The sequence below is a fragment of the Microtus ochrogaster genome, linkage group LG4 (assembly GCF_000317375.1).
Source record: "Microtus ochrogaster isolate Prairie Vole_2 linkage group LG4, MicOch1.0, whole genome shotgun sequence".
NCBI classification, from domain to species: domain Eukaryota; kingdom Metazoa; phylum Chordata; class Mammalia; order Rodentia; family Cricetidae; genus Microtus; species Microtus ochrogaster.
In genome coordinates this window covers 27,055,746-27,068,796 of record NC_022030.1, presented here as the reverse complement: position 1 = coordinate 27,068,796, position 13,051 = coordinate 27,055,746, and positions in this window count along the sequence as shown.

Here is a 13,051-nt window from a genome sequence, read left to right as displayed (position 1 = left end):
TTGGTTGACTAGGCAATTCCCATGTAGCTTTTGCTTAATGTCTGAGTAATTGGGGGGAGAAGGACGTTGGTTTATCTTTCTCCCTTTGTGACTTCCTCCTTTTGCTCTTTACTTGAGATTATGAGTGAGTGTGATTTCAGATGAGAAACATTTAACAGTGAGTCAGGGAAATGAAATTTCACTGAGACGCAGAACACAGGAAGAGAAAATGTGTGAAAACTCACGTTGACTGGGTTGTCTTGGTAGCTCGTAAAGCAGAGAAAGGAAATTCCCGCACAGTGGGTTTTAATAAAATTGGCAAGCTGGGAAGTGGGGCTGTGTGAGAAGGCTGGAGAGGAATACAGAGACAGAAAGCAAGTGGAGGAATCATAAGGCCTTTCTTATCTTGGACATTTTTCCCTCTGCACCTAATTTATTCTCCAAATGAGTTCCCAGACGAGAACTGTTTTCCTATGAATCTGCGATCATAAATTTAAAAAGCTAGGGATACATCTTCCGATACAAAAAGTAAATCAAATACCAGGCGATATTATGCTTTGGGACTAGAGATGTCTATGAAGAATTTGCACTCATCTATGTATATGCTAAAGAATATATGGGAATTCAGACTCCCCGAGGAGATAAAAGTGAGGCAGGATCATTATGTAATGAAGAGACTCAACATGCAATTAAATAAAAGTCACACTTTAAAGGATTTATAAATATTGTTTGACTCTCATGCAACTTTAGACTTGTAAAGTCTACCATGTAGAGCATGACCATCACACGATGGCCACAGAACTGTTTTCTTAGTCCTCATTTTCTCTGGGAGCTACCACTTTCTTATTTATTTTGTTGTTTATCTTCTGTTTCTACCTGAGACTCTTGTTACTAACAGTGTAGCTCAATGGTAGAGTATCTGCCTAATATTCCCAAGGCCTCGAGTTTAATCACCAGTGTATGGTGAGTGCGTGTGTGTGCGTGTATGCAAGTGTGCCTGTGCCCTCATACACACACCACACCACACACACACACACACACACACAAGCATTCTGAATACTTAGAGCCATTTGTGGTACCCATTAGATACTCTGTAACTTGTTTACTGAATAACAACTGACCTTGAGAGGCTGGGAGAGTTTAAGTTACATGAGAAAACCACTGGAATCACAGCTGGCAGCCAGTCCAGAGCTCCGTCATCTATCACTGTTGCAATAGTTCTTGTTTGCTTAACCATCACGGTTAGTGTGCAAGAGGTGACATGCCCCCAGAGGAGGCTGCTGAAGGCAGGATCCAGGACATTGAGCACCTCTACGTGCCAGCATTCACATTGGGAATCGCAGGCGATGTTAGTGGACGTAGCTGCTGTCACCCTTACCTTTGAGACACGTGATAAAGACCCTTTCCAAATTAAGGCCTTTGGCCTTCAAGAAAGTCAGCAGATTCCAGAGTGAGTGAGTGCTCTTCACTCAGCCACTTCAGGCTCTGTAGAGTGCTTTGGATTTCCGTAGCTGGCGCAAGAAAGACACACCAGAGAATCCTGCTAGAGATCCAGGTCGCTTAGCAGCTAGAAGTAGAAGCCCACTTTACTACACTACTTCCTTCTCTTCCAAGGGGGACCACGGGCTCAGGCACAAAGTGTGGTCAAAATGCCTATTTTGTCTCAAAACATCTATCAAAAGAGGAAGAGAACAGCCCAAATCCCATGCCCCAGCTTGCACTGGAGCTGTGGTTGGATCGGAAGGGGCAAGCAGCCCTGACTCTTCTCAGAGGGGTCCACCCTAGAGCCCTGCTAGTATGAACCACTTCACTGTTTGTCCCCATCTCGTTATCTGTTCTTGTTAGAAATCTTTATTATTCATGGAAGCAAAGGAAAAAAATCCCATCATTAACCCATCATAAATATTCATAACCCTTCGCAATTGTGTGTGTTTCATTTAGCCACTTGGCAAAACTTCTCTGAAGTATCCAGGTTTTAAGGGAATCTGGCTAATGAGACGAGAGCCCAGGAAATGCAGGGTGGCCTTTCTCCTCTGTGGTATTTTATTTTAACCTGAAAACAAACGCAAAATATAAATAATAATTAAAAGAGCTAAGCAGGGGAGGCGCTCACCGACAAAGAAGAGCCGCATATCCTCTGGCTTTGTCATGACTGTGTTCTTGCGGTTCGCTGAAGATAACAGTAAACTCTGTACTCCAAGAGAGGGGATTGCAAGTTTGTGCTACTAATGTGTTTATCCAGAAGCCAACAGAGGCAGGGATCTTTCTTCTCATGGTCTGTACCATTACTGACATCAAGTTGAAGCGGAGATAAGAGTAGTCCTTGTCTTGTACTTATTGTACTTATTATACCAGGCAGCCATCCCAGTTCCCGTGTCTGGGAAGGTTTTTTATCCACCTCACCCTTCTTCTAATCCACTTTATCTGAACTATGCGCTCTCCCATCGGTAAGAAAGTGTTGCGTGGAAGTGAAAGGAAACCCAGGAAATTTCCACTGCAGACGGATAGAATTGGAATAATGTACTTCCTCACTGCCATCCCCTCCCAGCGAGGAGCACTTGGGACCCCTAAATTTTCATCTTAAAATCTCTCTCCTGCCTTTTAACTTCAAGGTTCTTACTCCCTCAAAGGAGCATTTAAATGGAATGAACTTGGAGAAGAAAATACGTCCACCAATAGATGTTGCCCCTTGCCCGCACGTGTTTAGGATTTTCCCACGCCACCACTGACGGCGTTTATGCTCGAGAATGAGTTGCTTTTTCCAGCATAACGGCTAACAGGTGCCGGGAAACGTTTTGGAAGCATTCGAAACTGCTCGGCAGGTTCTCCTTCCCCTGAGGGTTTCCGCAGTGTAGAAACAAGTTACCACCAAGACGAGGACCAGACTGGCTGGTGGCGTGCATCACTTTGTTAGGAAATGTCACATGTTAATAGGGAGCGCGCCAGGTTCCCAAGCAGAGGACCAATTAAGGGAAGCTCTCTGTGGTCTGGTCTTGCGGAATTAGACCGAGTTCTTCCGACTATCGATTCCTGAGCCTCATTTGTGGTACTGTTCGGCCTCCGTCGCATTGTTTGTTGGGCCGTCTCAAAGACGCTAATTAGAGTCTTTTTCTTAGCTTGTCCCTCTGCTAACTGATATGGATTATCATCGGGAAGAAGGGGCTCTTCCCACTATTTCTTTTACATTCAATCCCACAGAAAAGATCTGTACTGTCCAGAAAATTAAGTGTGCTGTTTTCTAGGATTCATTGTGTCAGTGAATATGTGACCTTTGAAAGGCGGCACATCTCGTCAGTGAGTTATATATTAAAATTCGAAACCAGGTCTTAAATTCTCGTAGCATTAATTACTCCCACTGTGCCTCCACAGTACTTTCTTCCCAACCTCCTTAGCCCATCATCCTCGCTTAAGAAAGTGTTTTGCTTGCAAGGAACTATGACTAGCTGAGTGTCACTCAGGTAACGAGGGCTTATTTCAAGGGTGTCTGTGCTGTTAATGGAGCCAGAATCTCATGAAATCCTCCAAGTAGAAGCCAGTGGTCTGGCGGTGATGCCGCCGCTGCAATGAGGAAGTGACTCTGCATTTAAGGACATGGTTCTAAGGAGCTGGAGAGCTGAAGCAAGGCTTTGCCGGAAGAGATGCGTCTGGGATCGCGAGGCAGACCCATTCGGGTTTCGCTCCTTCCTGTCTCTACTGACTTATTCGACCCATATCATCTCTTAAAAGGGACACATTAGGGTCCCGAGTAGTCATTCATGAGAAGAGGGGCATTGCTCTCCTTGTCAGGGCACAATAGAGGCCACTGACCTCTGTTGTTGCTTGCCTTTTGTGTCAAGTGCCCATTCTCTGTCCAGTCAGCTAGCCATGGTTAAAATGACGAGCACATTACACAGCTTGCCACGGCTTCATTGTACTTCCCTGGGTGGCAAATTCTCCAGTTCATGGGAACAAATTCGAGATAACTAGCAGCTTTTCCTGGGTGGGGCCAGCCTCCTATTAACATTTTCACCATGCTTAGCATCAGTGGTGAGGAGTTGTAGGTGCTCCATCACTTATGGGTTACTTGTGCTCCTGCTTCTCGAGGGCAGTCTTGGGTGAAGTAACGTTGACTGGTGTTCACATATGGTTTGATATCATGTACTTGTAAAGAGGGGAATTCTTGAGGTTCTGGCTTCTAAGACATACATGATAGGTTTCTTTTCACCTTTCCCCTTTCTAGATTTTTCTGTGCATTAAAAAAACAAAACAAACTGTCTGGGTGTGGTGGCACATACCTTTAATCCCAGCATTTGGGAGGCAGAGTCAGGTAGACCTCAACAGACACAAAAACCACACACAAAACAACCACAAACAAAAACAGAAAACAAAAGAACAACTAAAGAGTCATAGCAAAGTCAGAAATCAAGTATATGATAGGATATAAAAGCTAAATTTCAAGTCTCTCTCATGTCCTAGGGTTGCTTTCCTTGGGAGAAAAGAATAAAAACCCTACAGCTGCCACAAGAACAAGCTGCTGGGGAGACGAATTTGTTTTCTGGTTTTCAAAGCATCATGCTTTGGGAAAGCTAGACTCCTCCCTTCTAACCCCCTTTTCTCCCCTGGGTCTGGGGCAGGTCTCACAGACACCAGGGAGATGAGAAGTAGAACCAGGCATGATTGGCACCCCCTGCTCTCCTCAGAGCAATCATGGGCACACTGCATGACTCTGCTTCAGTCTCTCGGGTGTAATTTTCCAGGGGAATTAACTGTCTACAAACTACAAGACAATCTGGAACCACACACTTGATTCTTCTAGAAGCACAAACATGTAGCACCAAGTACAAGTTTGTGCCGTACAAAGGCCTCTCCTGCATGAACTGTCATCCGTCCCTGAAGCTCCACTTTTACCTGTTCCTGCTTGTCTGTCCATTATAGCAAGACAGAGCAGGTCACACAGAAACCTAGAAAACACAACAGCAATTGAAACCTCTTTTTTTGCCTTTTGAAAAGTCTCCCATATAAAGATGTGTATTAGTCAGGAGTGGTGGTGCACATCTCTTATCCCAGCACTCGAGAAGCAGAGGCAGGTGGATCTCTGTGAGTTAGAGGCCAGCCCGGTCTACAGAGCAAGTTCCAGGACAGCCAAGGCTGTTACACAGAGAAACCCTGTCTCGAAAAACTAAAACCAAAACCAACAAAGAGAAAAACCAAAAAAAAAACAACACAACCAACAAAAAAAGGAAAAGAAAGAAATGAAGAAGAAGAAAAGAAAATATCAGTTCTTCAGTTCTTTCCTGCAAGTCTTTTCCTTACTTTTTAATATGTCTGGGACACTGCTTCTAGGAGATTCTGTTTAGCCGCTGTGTATCTATAACCAGTTGTGGTTGTATCCGTTCCCTTTGCTATCTTCTTGTCTGCCTCCTGTTTCCCCCCATCACTCTGCAGGGTGTTTGTCAATAGCTGGAGAACACACTTCGTCCTTTTTCCTCTCCACGATGCTGTCAGAATTGGGCCAGGGAAGTATGGTATGTGTGTCTGCTTTGAATAGCTTAGGAAAGGAAGCTGATGTTCCCAGTAGGCAGAGTAGGTAATAAGTCTTGTGGGCAGGATCGATGAAAAAAGGAAGAGAGGCGGGGTGGGGTGGGGGAAGTGGGGGGGGAGCTAGACTAAGATAAGGGCAGCCATACGGATCCCAGCTCAAACTGACTCTGCCTGCTAATGAACGCACTTGCTGGTACTGTATTCCTGATACTCTCTTCACCTCTCAAGTCAAGTTTAAAAAAAAATTGATCTCATGCCAGTTACAAGGGGCAGACCTGTCACTTATCAGGGAGATTAACTTGCTTTGTTGAATACTGACAGGGACGAAGGAAGGGCAGCAGCCACACAGAATGGAGGCCACTCTAACGCATGGTGACCTCGACACCAGAACCAGGAGTTGGCCAAATGTGTGCGGTTTGTGCCAGCACCAAGTTCAGACTAATGAAACCCCCAGAGAGTGAATTTAAGGAATTCCAAAACCAAGAAGGATTTTGGTCATCTCTGAAGAATCTTTATGCCCAAACTGTTTAGAGGCTGGAAGGTGTGGGCTCTAGTCCTTCGGTTGCTGTCACACTCTCTCATGCCGAGCCCGTGACACCAGTCAAAAGAGGTTAATTGTAATAATGGCTGTACTTGGCCTTGGAACATTGGGTCACTGTCTGGGTAGGGAATAAGCATAATTGAAGGAAGGACACCCAGGGTCCCTAATGCCAAGTGATGCTTCTGCCAGAGCAGATGGTTTCCCTGTGCAGCTGAGCTCTGGGAAGTCTCTACAGTGTGGTCAAATATGTGGATACTGTCGTGCTTGGCTGGCCGGGCCCCAGCATGGCTTCTTTTAACTGCCACATTTCTGCCCTATGGCCGTAGATGTTATCAGACTGATTTCAAATATGTCTAACATGATTCTTAGTGTCCTTACAAATGCCACATGGCTTGGAACAGACAATACCTAGGGGGGGGGGAAGCTGCTGTAAATACATAAAATTAGAGAATGCCCCCAAAAAAAAGTCTGAGTGTGTTCATGTGGAGCACAGCAGGGTGGTGGTGGGGACAAACACCCCAAAGATAATACAGATCAGAGTTAGTTTTTCCCTATCCATGGGTTTGGCGCCTATTGGATTCAACCAACCGCTGGTTGGAAACGCATCTGTGCTAACCATGCCGACTTGTCGTTATCCCTAAACAGCACAAGAGCTATTTCCAGAGTGCTTACATCGTGTTAGATAGTGGAAGGAGCACAGATGTGATTTACAGTCTGCAGGGCGAGGCCTGCGGCTCTGTAAAAACTCTTAAAGTGTTCATACGCAGTACCTGCGCATCCAGGGATATTGATTTCTGCACGAGTCCTGAATTCTGTCTAGATACCTAGGATTTCATTAAACGTTTCCCAAGTTTTAGAGATAAATTTGACTATGTCCAAAAGGCATGCGAGGACTTGAGAAATGAGAGAAGAAAGTTACACCGAAGAGTAAAGGTCTGTGGTAAAACCACTGACTCACAAATAAGAAGTATTTGGAAAGCTGCCCAGCCCCTTTCTCCAGATTGCAGGGCTTTGGAAACTTCCTATAAGACGGGATAAACGTATCATTTGTTTTTCCTTCAGCCCCGGCTTTTTAGTTCTTAGGAATGGGGAGGAACGGACTGGGGCCCCTGTCCAAATCCTCGCTAAATTTGCCCCTCCTTCTTTCCCAGTGCTACCTGGGTAAAGCAGCTTGCTGGGCTCTGCTTCTCCAGGGAGGGAAGATGACAATCCCACCCCCACCCCACACCCCCCGCGCCCGCCCTTTTCCAGTTAATTCTTCCAAGCTTGTTGGAAAGAGCCATTGGTTTATATTTCATTCTCCATGCCTTTGAGATCTTGGGATGAAATACTCTCTATAAACCACAAAGCCTATTACTATTTTAAGTACCTGCATCTTCCAGATGGAACATGCCGGCTCCCTGCAGGAGAAATAAATGGAGTCGGCTTTCGGGCTGGCACACTCTCCTTAGTAAAAAATAAGAAAGACACAGATTGTCCTGTTCTGTCTACTGGAGAAAATGTGTCTTGATCTAGGAAAGCAGAGCACATATTTCTGAGGAGGTCCTTGTCACATTCTGCTTCACAAATCACGGGGCCTTTCCCAGGGCAGGGGTGTGGAAGGGGTCAAAAGGGGGAAAAAAGCAAGCTTTGCATACAGAAAAAGACTGATGATAGCATTCACTTCCAGGGATGCGGGGGTGGGGATAAACTTGCTCTTTTTTGTGTGTTTTAAGGTGTTCTTTCATGGATGTAAAGGAAGGAAAATGGCTCTGGCTACCCCCATTTCAAAGCCACATACGTGCGGTGTGAGGAAGCACCTGGTACTTATGAACAACACAGCAGGCAAAAATATTTGGTTCTGTTTTCCCATTGTCATCTCTCTCTCAGATTTTTTTTTCCTGTCCCTCCCTTTGTGTCCTTGTCAGGATTGACAAGCATCTGTGTGTTACCAAGTAACATGAAGTTCTTGCTTGAATAATCATGCTGAAAATCCAGGGTATTTCACAGCACATTATTGACTCAGAGAACCACCCACTAGAGTGAATTCTTCTGATTAACACTGATTGACAGCATCCTCGAGGTGGTGTTTTTTATACCAAACCGTCAGGTCTGCGGATGCCCCTGCTTTAGCTCGGACACTGGCGTCTTTGTCCCAGAGCTCTTAAGATGTGTGTTATAGTCAGGAAGGTTTCTCTCATTGAGGATACAGACAAACTGTGTCCAAGTAAAACAAAACAACACAAAACGAAGGAAAACAAATAATAAAACCAAAAACCCCTTAGCAATTGACAAGAAGAGAAACTAGCAAGGATTATTTTCTCTTTTCTTTTCTTTCCATCTCTATTATTCATCGGCCTTCGGGGCTGCAATTGGTTGTAATATGGTAGAGCTCATGCCATACTTAGAATGAACAGGGGATATTTTGTATAAGCAACGAAATCATGCTTGCCTCTCAGTGTGTGTGGAGGTCATTGAAAAGCCTGTAGCAACCTGTGGTGGAAATAGCAAACGGTTCCTTCTGTCGGGGCAGGCTATTCCCATTTCTTCTCCTTGGTCCTAAGTTGAGTCCAGAAATGCCCCCATGAAAGGGTTAAAAACTGCACCCTGCTTGGAAACTGGAAGGATACTGAAGGCTTCCTTGGAAACGCTATCCACACAGTGAGCCCCCGGGTTGTAGCTAGGTAGGCACTAAGTTCTTCACATGAGTAACTTCACAAATCATTTCTTCTACATACTAACTAAATGCTTGGTGAAGTCCTTGACTGTTTCCTGTGCAATGCAATCCCCTGCCTCCTCCTCCTCCTCTTCCTTCTTCTATACTAGCCATTTCCTTATTGTCTGTTTGATTTTTGTTTTGTTTGGTGAGTTGGTTTTTTTTGTTTTGTTTTCTAAGTTTGAGACAGGATTTCTCTGCGTAACTTTGAACCTGTCCTGGGACTTACTGTATGGATTTTCAGAGGAGGACAGAACTGCTATAACTTCCCCACCCAGAGTCAAGCAAGCATTCACGGCTCCATCTTCAATTAGGCACACATGTGAGTTTAGCCACTGAGCAACCTAACAAAATGGAAGGTATCACACTAAAAACTGACAGAGAATACAGGTCTGGTGAGTTATTTATGATTTTTGGAATATCTCTTTTCCAAGGGGAAAACAAAACGCTTCCCAGAGCAGTTCCGCAGTGCTTTCTTAAAGGATTGAGATATTATTAGCTGAACGCGCAACTAGGCTTTGTGAAGAATCTCTAAGAAGCTGTTTTGCAAACAGTTCCCATGAAACTGTTGCGATCAATGAACAATTTCTCAGAAAGGCTTGAATCTTTATAGCACCTATATTTACTATTTGTTCCTGTGAGATATGGAATTCTAATACATATGTTTGCTTTATTCACAAAACACATGGCGACCTAGATGCAAAATGTCCCCTGTGACTTCTTATTTTCGGCCCCTTGGATGACAACAAATTCCAAATGCATTTGGTTCCTGTGACACTGTTCAATGGGCCATCATCTCTGCTCCAGCTGGCTTTGCCATTAGTGTGGCTAGTACTCTCTGTTGAGACCTGTCTCTTCATCTGGAGCTTGAAGCTATGATCAAACTGCCCATCAGTCTGTAGGTTTTATACTGTGCTTCATTCCCTTAATCATGTGTGTGTGCTCATGCATCATGGCTGTGTGTATACCATGCGTGTGCACCCTCTACTGTCACCAAGACGCTGGACTGTTTCATGTAGGTACAGCCTTGGATTCAGTTCCAGCTATACCATTTATATTAAAGTGGAATCTGAAATTGTCATTATTTTTCGCTGCTCTTATATCCTCCGGGGAATAAATGACAATTTCTGTAGGCCAACATATTCCGAGTTAGTTTAGTAACACTCACGTTGTCTTGGATCCTCTCACGCTCATAAGCAGCTTTCTGGCAACCCTGAAAGGCCGCCCCATGACCTCATCTTTCTTCAAGTCTACAGTGGCTTTTCACTTTTCAATTTTGTCACACACTTCTGATCTCATTTTGACTATTGTCTACATGATTTTCTCTAACTTGAGTTTCCTAATCTTCAAATCCCCAACTTTTCTCACTCGCTCAAAAACACAAACAAAAACAAAACAAAAAGACATCTACTTATTTGTGCATGGTACAAAGACCTGACTTGTACAGCATCACCTATAGATGGTTATGACTAGGTTTCCATGTGCACCCTGTCGCCCACTGTAAACTTTGAGAGTAGAGACTGTGAAGCCCATGCCACACAGCCAGCACTGGCTGAGAGCAATGCCATGAGGGCTTCGATGCTTTGGAGGAAGGACGGTGGAGATGGCAATGACAACGTAATGCCGCTCTGGTTAGGATGTCACAAACGTGGTCCAGTACGTCTTGTGAAAAGCAGTGAGTCTTGGTTTTCGCTTTATAAAACTGTCATTCTTCATTAGTAGGAAAAAAAGTTATGGTAAATTATTAGTGTGTAATGTCCTGCCGAACAATTATAGTAGGACAGTCTTGGTGAGCAGTGTGACTATCAGGTCATTGAAGCCAAGTTAGGACACACATGGGATGTCTATTATGTCATGTGTCTGTTGTCTCTCTACAGATGGATGCTGCAGTTGTACTTTTATCAATGACTTCCTCAAAGACAAAAATATGTATAACTCAGATACAAAATGGGCTCCGTACTGCCCAATGGGCAAAAAGAGTCTAAGGACAGCAACAAGTCACCTCTAAAATGTCACCACATTCAGAGAAATAAACAGGGTCCTAAAGATACCATGTGTTTCGCCATCGTCACACCATGTAAGTTAATTCTTCCTCGAGAATGGGGATTGAGGTTTGGGCTGTACTGAAAGGGTTAATTCTACCGCTTCTCCTGAAGTGGAAGATGACTGTTGGACTAAATGGTAGGACAGAGAAGTTTGTGTAAAATAAAAATATAATGTGTATACTTCTGATGTACCTGCATCGCTAAGAACGCAAGGCTTGTCGTACTGCCTATTTTAAGGCTCAAATGCAGACAAGGCCGAAACTGCACCATTTTCTCATCAGATAAATGTGCGTTTTTTAAAAACCCTATATTCTTTGATCTTCCCATACCTTCTCTTATAGTCATCATATTATGTCTCTGTCCATAAAGATTTTTTTTTTAAAAAAAAAATTCAGTAGCATACAATTAGTCCCTAAAATAAAGGCGTCACTCAAGGAAGAAAGAAGAAGGAGGGATCCAATTAAAATGACGAAAATCTTTAATTTTTATTTAGGTATACTTGTACGGACATGTGTATATACAAATACAGATCATATGGGTTTGCGTGTGTGTGTTTTAATTTTTTTTTTACATTTTCTGTTATGTTTATATAATGTCGGCATTTCAAAACAGCACTCCATGAGGAAGTGCAAAGGACTGCGAAGCAGGGAGCACAAGCACAGGGCCACATGGAGCTGGACGTCACACCCAGACGCACACACAATGAGTGGCTTCAATGGGGTGTCAAGGGTAAGCATGGAAAACAGATTCTGACTCATGGGTAACCTCCAACATGCCAGCATCTATTAAACTGTACCAACAATGGGAGTGAGGCCATTGTAGGGAGATTTGTCTCACATCCGAGCAGCTCTGGGGTAAAGGCATGGGAAAAAGTCAGTGATGCCAAACCAGAGACAGACCTGCCCATTCACGGCTCTGGGGGTGGGGGTGGGGGTGGGGGGTGAACGGAAGGTGGGAAGAAGGCAACAGAAAAAAAAGGAGAAAGTGGACGGGGGCAGGCAAATGGGGGTGTCGGTGGAGGTGTTTTCAAAAAGAGGAGCTGGTGACCACAACTCTGAGAGCAATGAATAGAAAAGGAGGAGTTTAAAACGATTTTTTTTTTCTAATTTTGTGAAATTAATAAAAATGGCTGCAGCCGTTGCTAAGGCACAGGAGAAGAACAGAGTCCCTGAAAGCCCACAGGTACTGCGACTCTTCCTTACACAGGACACACAGAGAGAAACAACCCCACTGAGCCTTCCTATAGGGACTGGTCTGCAACCATCCTGAGTCTGAGCAGTACTGGATACTGACAAGACTTCCTAGGGGTGGGAGGGGGGAGGATGACAAACAGAAAACCAAACCAAAATACAGAACCGTTTCTAAGTTCTCTAAACCTTTTCAAACCACATGCTTGGGGTGGGGGGAAAGGACCACAGAGCTCCGACATCAGACCTTGAAAGCACTGAGGACAAAGTATCAATCGAAGCAGTACTGTTTTTTTTTTGTTTTTCTGGTCCCAAGATGATGGAGCTGTAAGATTGAGTGGGCAATGACCACACGAGTCCAGCATGGAGCAGTGTTCCAGTCACGTGTGACTTCTCAGCCATGTATACATTGGATGTTTTCAAAAGCCTCAATGCATGTTTTGTATCCTGAAAGTCTACTGTTCTCAGTTACAAAAGACATAAGAATCAAATTAATACTTTATTATCAAACACTATATACAACAGAGGTTGCTAATAATACAGAATTAAAGAACGCAATTTTTTTTTAACATTTTAACTTTTCTTTCCTCTGCCACCCAAGAAAGTACAGTACAAAACAATAGTCTAAAACTAACACGGACTGTTACCTGGACTATTAAAGGATACACAGTATCCACTAAACAGCCAGATCTTTATTCCCTGCTTCATGTTGTAAAGCCCTCGGCAACCAGGGGCGAAGGTCGCTGGGGTTTGACCAACTGGGGCTGAAGGAGCACTCCAGGGCTTCCCCTCATGCTTTTGAATTGTTTTTAAAATTAAACCCACTACCAAGATGCACCGACATCCTAAGCCCACAGAGGACTGTAACAACACCACAAAAGGCCACCAGCGCTTTTTGGACAAGATAAAAACGGCCTGACACCAATTGTCTCGAGAACTCCACACAAGGGCATTAGCTACGATTATGTCACTTACACGTAGAAAAGCATATTGTCTACTGGTGTGGAGAGTTCTGCTTTAAAAACAAAAAAAAACCTTAACCTGCGGTGGCATGACTGTGAAGTAAAAGGGTCTAATTGCACAG